Here is a 12,211-nt window from a genome sequence, read left to right as displayed (position 1 = left end):
TAAGATAGGAAGAAAGGAATAATTTAAATTTTACTTCTCGACCTTAGTTTATAAATTTGACATTTTATGATAATAAATCGTGTAATAAATCGTGAGTAATTTAGTCCTCTTTCCCTTCCCACCCCTTTCTCATAAGGAAAGGATGGGAAGTGGAAGTGGACTTTCCGGATGAGAGGATGCATTGAAAGGGAAAATATTTTCTTTCTGTGCATCTTCTCCTCCGTCGATTAAAGGTAGGCAACGCATATGCAATTGCGTATGTCTATGGGCAACGGTCACTTCGCTATTTCAGCGATTTCAGGTGGCCGCTCGCTCGCTTGCCACCTTATAATATAAAAAAAAAAGTAAAAAGTGTTATTAGTTGTATAAATAGAATTGTATTAGAATTGTATTAATAAAATAGCCCTTTGCGAATTGCTTTTAATTACATCCTAAACAAGTAGTTTTTTTGTTTTCAAATATCATATTTTCATTGTAACAGTTAATAATTTACGAGTAAGTCAATAAGTCAACTTTTCTAAATTTCGCGTTGGATTTGTAGAGCGTTATCTCTTTCACACAACTTAGTAAATCGCATAAGTATCGCACTCGGACAATCTGACAAAAATCAATTTTATTGAATAAAAAATGTAAATGATATCTTTTGTATGTTTTTGTATTATATTAGTGTATATTAAGTGTTGAATGTTAAGTTTGTCATTAAAAATATTTCTTCTTATTACGTGTTTCATTTTATTACATCAAAATGTGGCTGATTACGAATAAACGTATTTTAAAAGTAAAAAAATATTCTCTTTTTCCTACCTTTTTATGTATAATCAGTTAAACATTTTAGGAAACTGATAAAAATTAATCTGGCTAATGACAAAAAGAAATGTTTCCGCCCGGGATCGAACCGGGGGCCTTGTGCGTGTGAAGCACACGTGATAACCGCTACACTACGGAAACTTGATAAATTGCTGCAATAAACATAGTCACAATTAAAAAAACTGCATTGCATTTATTTTTCTGACTTAGGCAAAGGTTGGTTAAATAGGTGCCGAGCATCCAAAATATAAAAAAAAATGGTAACCTACAATGACTCTTTAACACAAATTTAGCCTGACAATGATATAATTTTACATTAATGCAATTTAAAATTCCATTAGTCTAATAATAGCAGACTTTTAAAATGTTAATTAATTTTATTCTAATCAGAAACAGAAGCCGCTCTTTAATTGTTCTTTTTATAAATTCATTTAATTCCAAGATGGCGGTTGATTCCAGTTTAATTGAACGTCAAACGCAACAGTCGATCTATCATTTTTTTGTCGTTAACACTTAGCTTTTTATTTTTTATTTGTAATTTTTTTTATTGTTTAATTTTGATTTATTTATTTCTTAAATATAAATTATAATTATTGTCTTTAAATAATTGATTTCGGAATTTGTGACTTAATGTTATTGGTAAAGCGCACGGCTTGTGGAGAATGCATAATGCATACAATCTCTATGCATTTATTCAAGACATTTAGGTCGTTGCCTAAATTGTCGGATACCAAACTGCAAATCCGAGTAAAGTAAAATTGATAGATTTACCGTGGATTTCCGAGTCCAAAATCTCTGTATAAAAGATATCGTAATTATCTTTGACAACACAGAAATAATATGATTTAAACGGAGATTCTAAAGTTAGAAAGCCACTGTTAAACTAACACATTGCATTATTTGACGTAGATAAAATCTTAGTAATATTATAAATACATTCACATTTAGATGGATGGATGTTTGTTTTAAGTTATTTTCTGAACGGCTGAACGGATCGCGATGAAATTTTGCATATATAGAATATAGTCTGGAAGAACACATAGGCTACTAATTATTATTTTTTAATTACGTGCCGATGGAGTCGCGGGCAATTCTTTATAAGATATTAACGTAAAATTTTGAAATTAGAAAACGTTTTTTTGCATTTTATCAACTTTGTTGTTCCAAATTGAGGAAAAAATATGGCAATCATCGTTAAACTGTGCAGACAAGAAGGAAAAGAAACTCCCCGCTTTCAAATTCACGATGTTAAGCCGCCGTTTAGAAAATTTAATGCAACGTTTTATGTTGGGAGTCTGAAAACATTTTGCATACGCCTGCTATGGAAAAACTTTTTCTGCCATGGGGAAACATAAATTATAAATTGTAGCTAACGTTATTTTGTTCCGCTTAATTTTTATTCTTTTTATGGCGCTTTGAAAGGATAAAGTGTATCATATCGTTGCTTAAAAAAATAAAACAAATAATAATATCCCTAATACTATAATTCATAGTATTACGTTGCCTTTTAAGAATGACTAATATCATATCCTTCCAACAGAATTCAATTATTCAAACTATGTCACTTATTACAGATTAGGTAAGGCATCACGCTGACAAATACTTACTAATATTATCTATAAATGGGAAAGTTTGGATGGATGGATGTTTGATACAATGTATCTCTGAAACGGAGAATTATTTGAGTTCCGCACGGACCAAGTAGCGGGCGACAACAAGTATATCAGAAATGCTATATTAACTTTTACTTACTATCATTAATACAGTTTTAAATTACGTTAACACGTTAGATGCCACTTCAATTTTTTCCTTAAAACTTTCTAGTCGAAGTGTTGCAGTGAACGTGTTAAGTTAAGGCAGATTCAACATTAGATATGGTATAGTCATGGTGTTATCTATTACCCTAAATGACATCGTTAACGAGTTATTCCAGGGGTCGAGTATGAGTGATGTCGGCTATTTGTAGGCAGGGGGCGCTGCCGTCTCTGATGTATTGTTGCTATGTCCCTCATAACCACAATAGTTGGCTATTACTTCTTATTATGTTATTTCCTTATTCCTTATTATTTCCTGAATAGAAAAATCATAATAAAGTCTTGTAGGTGACCTCCTTAATATTCCCTAGAACACTACACAGTCACACAGACACACACATTCATCACACGCATACACTCTCACATAAACACGGGTGCATGACGAGTGGTCGACGTGTCAGTCTATTTAGTTAACTAAATAAACTAATTGTTAAACTAGTATCTATCCAAAACTTAACTAATATGTTAGGAAAGTCGTTTTTAGACGAATGTATTTATATCATTGTTTAGCACTGAAACATTACGTTAACTACAACATATATGTTAGTAACATTTAATCTTTGTTATAAAATTAATTAATAATTAAAATGATCTACCGCATGCATCAGTATTATACGAAATATAAATTAAATTTTCAGCCGCGCGTAGCTACTATGAATTATATTTAATACCGTAGAGTTCCACTGCAGTGAAATTTGTGTTGCATTTCTCTATCCCTTTCATTCTCTTTGATTAAACAGAGACAATTTAGCGCTGCCAGCGCCCTGGATAAGATTACCAGGACGATGACTTTTTTAACTACGGAATGAGAGAGATCGCCAACCAGTAACGCCCCTATCTGTCAAATGCCCTGGACGGTCACCAAAATATGTCTTGCCGTAATACCAGTACTGATAGTATGTATTAACACAATCACCGCACTGAAACTCTACGGTTACTCGTCTGCAAACATTGATTTATAGCTTATTTGCGATTATACGTATTGCAATTGGAAACAATCGCTTATTATAGATAAAAGATAATCTTTTACAGTTTTAAATAACTATATTAACTACATATATTTCTAGTATATTTATTGAAAACAATTGACAAAAGATATATACAAGAAAAAATTATTTGAAGATCTTGAAAACGTGTTATTGTTTGTACTTAAAAGTTACAATAGGTAATGTTTTTATTGGCATATATAAATTCTACCATAATATTTAAATCACGATTCCGTCCCATGTCACATTTCGTGTCACATCTCACAATGTAATGAGAATGAATTTTATTCCATTCCTTTTTCTGATATAAAACAAAGAAAAGGATTCGAAATTACATAAATCAGTTTACTGTCAAACTAATGTGTATTTAGGTTATGTTTTCTTTACTGATCAAATCTTATTTAACTATATGTACGAATATTTTTTTTTATATCATAAAGTGGCAAACAAGCGAGCGGCCACCTGAAATTGCTGATATAGCGAAGCTACTGTTACCCATAGATATCCGTAATTGCATATGCATTGCCTACCTTAATCGACGAAGGAGAGGATACACTGAAAGATAACATTTTTCCTTCCCATGCATCCTCTCATCTGGAAAATCCACTTGCGCTTCCCATCCTTTCCTTATGAGAATAAGGGTGGGAAAGTGAAGTAAAATTAGGTCTCTCGTATTTTTGTAATTACAACACGTGCATTAAATAACTACGAGTTAATGTTTCACGAAACGCGAATAGAGAATAAACCTAATGATGGATGTAATGACAAATCCTATCGACAGATGTCGCCAGTGTCCTGAACTAAATGGATAACTTTATTAATAATTTTCCTACTAAACAATGCATACTTTAGATAAACGAAAGCACCTAGGTGGACAATACCATATTAATATAGAGTTAAATTAGAGTGGCAGATAGAATGAAATCCATGTAACATGAAGATTTCTTTGCAACTGCTAATGAATGAAATAAAGCTACTTACTTGAATAATAAAAAGCTGCAATGATAAAAAAATAAGTAAGAATTCATTTAATAAAACTATTCAAAGTAAGCGAGTGCAATAATATCCGTAGCTTTGAGGAATAAGTTGAACTCTGGAACACCTCAAAGGCGGGAAATTTTAGAATAATTATGCGAATACCGAAAGAGCTTGCACTTTGAAAGGCACGCTAGGCGAGCTATAGAAATTGTAATGCATGCTACACACGATAGGTGAATGACGGTCTCAACCTTAAATATATAAACTAACTAGCTGTCGCTCGCGACTCCGTGCGCGAGGATATTTAAAATATTCACATCAAATCCGTATACATTCGCATTTATAATATTAGTAAGTTAAATAAAAGCAGCTCTTCAAGGCATAAATTCGAAAAAAATAATAATCAATAGTAACCTATGTCCGTCTCCTGGCTCTAAGCTACCTCCTCACCACTTTTCCACCATATCGGTAAAGCCGTTCTTGAGTTATAAATAGTGTAAATAACACGACTTTATTTTATACGAGTATATATAGATACAACTCTAAGGTATATGTGACTTACTAGTTATACAGGCCACAAAAAAGTTCTTGGACTTAAAAAAAACAAAAAGAATTTCATAGTACATATAAATGCGTGTAACTGTATGTAATTAAGTGTAGTATAAAACTCGGCGTACACGGTTAAAATCGTCATGTAAAAACTAACGTGTGTAACTTGCATTAGATATACAGAGTGTTATGGTATTCACAGTGGGTATTGTTTGATTTCATTTTATGTATTTTCTTTTAGATCTTACAGCGCCGAGTGAAATAACATTGAATTGTTGTGTTTTCATGTTTTAAAATATGACAGGCGCGAAAGGAATGTGGGGGGGGGGGAAATGGAATGTGGGAGAATGTGAAATTTGAAATACTACGTGATGATATCGTTGTAAAATTGTAAAACACATTAGTTTATTTTAATCCTAGAGATGTTGATTTATTACTAGAGTTGGGATCTAGATAAATGATTTAAAATTTAACAACGTCAAATCGTCTAGTTGTGAAGTTTTGGTTAGGTTTGTGAGGTATGGGCCGCGGACGAGAGCGAAAGCGTGCCCGTGGTCCCGTCCCGATGCGTTAGAGGAACAGAGAGGTTTAGTGGGTATACCTCCGCTATGTAGGAGAATCCCACTTAACTACCGCGTCACCCCCGGGGCGCGGAGTATGCATAGAGCATTCTTCTCTGACAAAAAAAAAGGTTTGTGAGGTATCACTTATCCAATGTAGACAAAAAAGCAAGTTCCTTAGTTTGTAATATCACCTGTTACTAAAACATTAAAAAACTAGACAAAAAAAGTTCCTTTTATATTATTTTAATTCAAACGTAATTGTAAATGTCGTTTTTAATTCGATTACATTCAGAAGGCATGTGTACATTTATCTGACAGGCGCTTTGTTGGATGTCGGATGCCAGGTCGACACAATGGCCTCTTGTCACGCGTGAAGATAATCCTTATCTTGAAGCTTTGTCTGAACACAGGGTTGCCACATTTAATAAGCATAGACCCCTAACACTGCCAAAAATGACGCCAAAGGGCTACACAGAACAGGTTAAAAGTCACCCTTGATCTTTAACACAAAGCAAAAATGTAACATCCATTGACTTTTTCCATACCACTTTGACTTGAAGATGTCAAACCTATAACTCAAATATGACCTATAAAAAGGCAAAGAATACTAAGAGGTGGCAACCCTAATCACACACTGCTAATGCCAGAGACAGAGATTTCCTTGTGTTTTGCACGAGGATAGCGCAGTGAAGCAGAGTAGACATTGCTGTACTGCTATTTTTGAACGCACATAAACTTTTCAGAATAGTAGATACTGCTCTATCTCTGCCCTCGTGTGAAACTAACATTATTTCCGTAGCGAGAAATTTTGTGACATTTAATAATTCCATTAAATTATCTTATTACGCTTAATTTCATCTGTTGTTTGAATGAAAATGTTGCTGTGGGTTTCGACTGTCGTATTCGACATATTGTCATCCCTTACATTATCTTTGAAATGACAGAGACAACAATAAGACACGACAGTGGAGTTTTACAGTTAAAGAAAAAGAAATCAATACATAACCAAAAAGGTTGTAATACTCCAACATTGGCAAAGTTCCAAAACTGAAACAGCTGCGATCTCTGTCAATATTCGAACAAAAGCCTCGTTCCGAATCATACGTGTTTTGTAAAATACACCCTCATAATTATTATTTATTGAGCTATTGAGTCATAATAAAAAATAATCGTTTTAAATTAGATTTTACACTGAAACTTGTTATATGCTTTTTTATAATATAAGGTGGCAAACGAGTATCCAACCGAATTCGCCGAAATAGCGTAGCGACCGCTGCCTACTGACATTCGCAATTTCAGTCTAGTTATAGTTTTCACATTAATTAGCTAAAATATTAAACTATTAAGATTTTAGATAACTAAATTGGTGTTGTTTTAAATCTTTTTGACACTATATTTTATTTAAGTCTACAGCAGTTTTTAGATAGATAGATAAAGCTTTTTATTCACTGACAATTATTAAACTTAATATTACGATATTGACAAACTTATTTTCTAATAGTTAACCTATGTTATATGTATGTGCAATCTATTGCCCAGCATCCCGTTGTGTGTCAGGTTGTTCCTCGACATAGGCCTCCCCTAGTCTCTTCCACGACAGCAGTTTTTATTTAGACATAATTAAAAAAGGAGTGACGACTGTGATGACGGAACATAGATGGATGTGGAGGACGGAACTGTAGTGCGCTGAATTTTCGTGTGTGAATGTTTTAACTTCACCGGAAACATTTTATGATTAAAAAAAGTCGAAGTGTTCTTTTAAAACTGTCTTTAGATTTTTGTGTACTTTTTAAAAGTAATATTTTCTTTCATGTGTCAGGATATTAAGAAATATAATACGATGCTGTTAGCAAGCGTCTGATCGCGTAATTTCCGCTGCAGATCGGGCTTGACTTCTTAATGTAATGTAAAATTATGCTTCATATTTAAACTATATATTAAAAATCTATGTCAAAGGTTAAATGACCTAAAAATAAAGTTATATACTATTTAATAAATACGAAAATGAAATAAATTATATGAATCGAAAAGCTTGAAGTTTTTTTATTTCAACTATAAATAATAAAAGAGATAACACCATTTAAGTTATATTTATGTCAGTAAAATTTTAACGTACTGTACAAAATAATATAACTTAAGGAAAGTTTTGTCATTAAAGCTTTATGAAAATTTAACCCAATACATAAGTGAATAATTTAAAAGCTTTAGAAAGCACTTTTCGTAGCCTTCAAGTAAAAATAAAGTCATCTTTTTATATTCTTTGTTAAATTTTTTAAGGGCATTTTTACACGGGCTCGTTTAATTATTTATGAATTTCCTCTTGTACTTGTACAGTTTGTTCAGTAAAATGAGTAAAACGTTATTACAGCCTACGTTGACCCTTTTACCATTAATTTATCCCCGCAATATATATTTCACAATGAGGTCAATTTGCCTTTAGGGAGATATGTGTCCATCGCCTTATTTAAAGCAACTCTATATTACACTTACTATTATTTGTTAAATAACCTGGTACCAGTTGAAAGGAAATAGAACCTTTTAGACATTATAAGGTAAAATGCATGTTGTTTCTTGTTTATGGCTCCCACTTAGCGGAGGTAAAAGGCTTTCGTTTGAGTTAAATTTTTAAGTATGTTCGTTTACAGATAATAAGAATGAAATGACAACATGTTTTTGCATAAGTTTTGACAGTGGAAACTAACAGTTAGGATTTAACTGTAAATGATGTGAGATGTATGTAATTAATAGTTTTTAAGCTATTATTTGTCACGTACGAGAAATACATTTTTTTGGCTTAAAAATTCGTACAAATCTTTAATTATCTATAAGTTAACAACTTGTCTTATTTAAGATCTGCAAAATGATATCTTAATCCTATAGGACGTGAGTCGCGTAGCATAATAAAATAAACTCTGACTAAAAGAGTCAAGGTTCAATATTGTTTGTTCAGGAGCAGTCATCAAGGAAAATGTTTCTATAAGTCAAAACTGATAGCGTCCGTCCATTGAATACGATTGAATCAAATTCAATGAACTTTTGCTTCAACGATCAAGTTTTGACAACGATTTAAGACTTCATTTGGAAAATTGATAGATTTTTAATTACATCTAAAGAATTTCAAATGAATCACGTACAGAGCGGACAATTAAAAGATTAGATAAGTTAGTCTTTTATTCAATTCTTCTTGGTTAGGATTATAAGTTTTTGGTTGGTGGCGATGAGTTTTCATTATAAGATGAGTGTAAGGACAAACATTTGTTTTTTTATATTATAACTCGTGTTGTTTTTAATTAAAAACCGGCGCTGCGATATCTAACGCAGCACATGCCGAATAAACAATTAGGAATTTCTTTTTCCGCGGGTGTTTCAAACTCGATTTGGTACCTAGTCGTAAAAAATAAATAAGAAACTAACTGACTTCACATAACACTCCGGAGTAAATTACACCACTTCAAGAGTCATTTATTCCGTTGACTCGGCTATAGAATGTCACAACGAAATTGACACAAAAACCCAGACCTAAAAACACATACAGATGCGTAAAACTCTTGTCAGCGGGTAATTACGTTAAATTAGTTTGGTTTACCACAGAGTTTAATCCCTAAAACGTGACAGAATGTTCTCGAATTTAAATCCGGTTTCAGCAATTTGGGATTTCATTGCGAAGCGTTATTCAACAGAGTTTTATTCGGACGAATAGATGGCGCTAGTGATGCGATTATTGCGCTCGGCTGGACTGTAAGCGAGCACATTAGTGCTTGCAATACGGATGCTTTCGAATCAAACATCTGTTTTAGGTTTAAAATACAGAATAGAAATCTTTTCCACTAGACGATTATCTGCGTATCATAAAAGTAAGGGTATATGCTACACTACTTGGTCACTGAAACAATAGTCGTGTGCAACCAGAATTAATAAGTTTTTTGATTAGTGTAAAAGAGTCTTAAGTATAAGTCTATATGCTTCTCCATTGGCTTAATTATAATAGTTTTGTTTCTGTCTTCTTAAAGGTAATAAGAATAAATGTATCTTTGCGTGGTGTTTCGTCAGTGAAAACACACGGTTAATGTTTCGAATACCTTCATGTAACAAACATGAGGCAATGTTTAAGGTCAGGCCACATATATTCCAAGCACGTGCGCGCCGACCTCGTGTGAGAGGCAATCTCTTACATTGAACATGATTCTTATTTTACTGGCTTACCAGATACTATCTATATCTGAATACGTCTATACACATCATGTTATTGCATACAAAAACCTTCCAGTGTCGATCAGGTAATGATGAAGCCTTTTATTCAATTTGTATTAACAAACGCAGAGGTAACATGTAATCCTTTAATTCAAAAACCAAAACATGCAAATATGCAGTGTATTTCCAGTCATAGGTTTAAGAAGAGATTATAAATATGCTATTAATCTTATTGCTTACTAATATTATAAATGCGAAAGTTTAGATGTATGGATGTTTGTTAGAAGGCATCTGCAAAACGGCTGCTTGAATAACGCTAAATTTGGCATAGATGTAGAACATAGTCTGGAAGAACACATAAGTTACTAATTACGTTTTTTTATCCACGCGGACAGAGTTGCGGGCGTCAGCTAGTTCATCATAAAACCTACTATAGTGACATTAAAACGGTTTGATGGTGTCCTTGTACTTTCTGATTATTCACTTTAGACTGTAAACTAAAAAGAAATATCATGAAATAAATGTTAATTTTAATAGTATTAGTTTTATCATTCAGTAGACAGTTACAGAGTTCAGTTTACGTCGGCGCCATGTTTGTTAACAAATTATCATACGAAACGTATCATTCAAAAACTGGAGCTTTATTTCACTTGTTTATATCCATTATAATAGGATTTGGATGTTATTATTCAAGCGGATCATGAATATATTTTAAAATATTCACGAACTTATATAAAACTGTAAAAATGTATCTTTTCTAACATGACGACACAAGAATTAAAAAAAAAACGATATTTAGCAGTGGATATGAGCGATATTAAATCGTTTTTTTTTACCAAAAAAAATATGTTTGGTTTAACGAAACCGTAGAATTCTACTTAAGCATACAGAAATATATTTTGTCCTCTTTATAATATTAATGTAGAATAGATATCAGATGACTTGAAAACAAAGTTCTATCCGTGTTCTATGAAGTAGTGAGAACAAAGAGAAAATTGCAGCGAATCCTGTTTCACTTGTTAACGAACTTCGAAAATCTATTTCACAGCACAAAAACATTGAAACTGGCGAAACTGGTTTATTACATTGTCTTTTCACCATCATTTGGACGAGTATTTGAAATTGTATTTGTTTTTCTAAAAGGAGAAGGGGACAAACGACGTCCGGGACAACCGAAGTGATCAACGACGGTCATAGACATATGTTAAATTAGAGCTGAAAGTGTGTTGCTAAAAAATGACGACCTTTACTTATTATATAATATCATAATCATACTTCATACTTTGGATGGATGGATGGATATTTGTTTGAAGGTATCTACAAAACGGCTGAACGTATCTCGATTAAATTTGGTATACATAAAGAACAGAGTCTGAAAGAACACATAGGCTATACTATACTTATTATGTTTTTTTTAATACCGCACGGACGGAGTAGCTGGCAACAGCTAGTATAAATATAAATGTAATTAACGATGATATTAATAGTCTAATAAATTAATAATAAAGGTCACCACATTATATGAAAGCATTTTAACAGGCCACCTTTATGACTCGTGTTTCATTAAAATACCGCCATAAAAATGTAATGAATACATTCTGTGCAATAAAAAGTGTATGAGTTCATTTAATTATTACATTGAAAAATATATTTAATAATTAAAAGTGGAGAAAAGCAATAGTTCATTGGTTATCAAGTGGTCTTTGAAATGAGTGGTTATTAAAAAAAATATTAGTCATATATTTGTTCCATCATCATATTAACTAAGACGCATAATGTAGCAATCAAAGTAATTAAGTGATTACTAAGGGTGACCCTTAATGAAGATATGAGAATTACTAACTAAATTATTGTTTAAAGAAATATTAATTTCTAACCGTGGATTTCTGACACCATAATCTTATAATCTTTGACAAAAACAGAGATAACAATACTCGTATATTTTAAACGGATAAATTGATCTCAGAAACTCACGGTAAATTTGGTAGTTAATCGAAATATTGTGTGGTAATGACGTGTCTCCCTAAATATAATTTAATTATGTGTATTAAAGTATATCAACTTATTTAAAGGCAAAGTAAAGAAAACATACAAATTTAATTGCTAAGAAACATCGTCGGCTGAACTCTTTGTGAGGAAATCTTTGAATAATTTTGCATACGCTCGCACCGCAACGCTTTTATCTTGATTATTTCACAGATTTTAATTAAAATTGCCTAAGACAGCTACGATTATCTTAAATATGTATAAGAAGCAGACGTTTTTAAGTAAAAATAATTTAAAATAGAAATTTTGCTATTTATAATTGTTTAGGAGTAGTTGA

The 12,211-nt window shown here is 32.3% G+C and overlaps 1 non-coding gene across 1 annotated transcript; it reads right to left on the bottom strand.

Moving 5' to 3' along the window:
* Positions 1-875: 875 nt before the first annotated feature.
* On the bottom strand, positions 876-948 carry TRNAV-CAC (transfer RNA valine (anticodon CAC)). Its single transcript has one exon. It is a non-coding gene; the product is annotated as a tRNA-Val (tRNA).
* Between the last annotated feature and the right edge of the window lie 11,263 nt (positions 949-12,211).

Source organism: Papilio xuthus, unplaced genomic scaffold (assembly GCF_000836235.2).
Source record: "Papilio xuthus unplaced genomic scaffold, Pxut_1.1 DF827756.1, whole genome shotgun sequence".
Classification (NCBI taxonomy): domain Eukaryota; kingdom Metazoa; phylum Arthropoda; class Insecta; order Lepidoptera; family Papilionidae; genus Papilio; species Papilio xuthus.
This window is presented reverse-complemented; position numbering and strand designations above follow the sequence as displayed.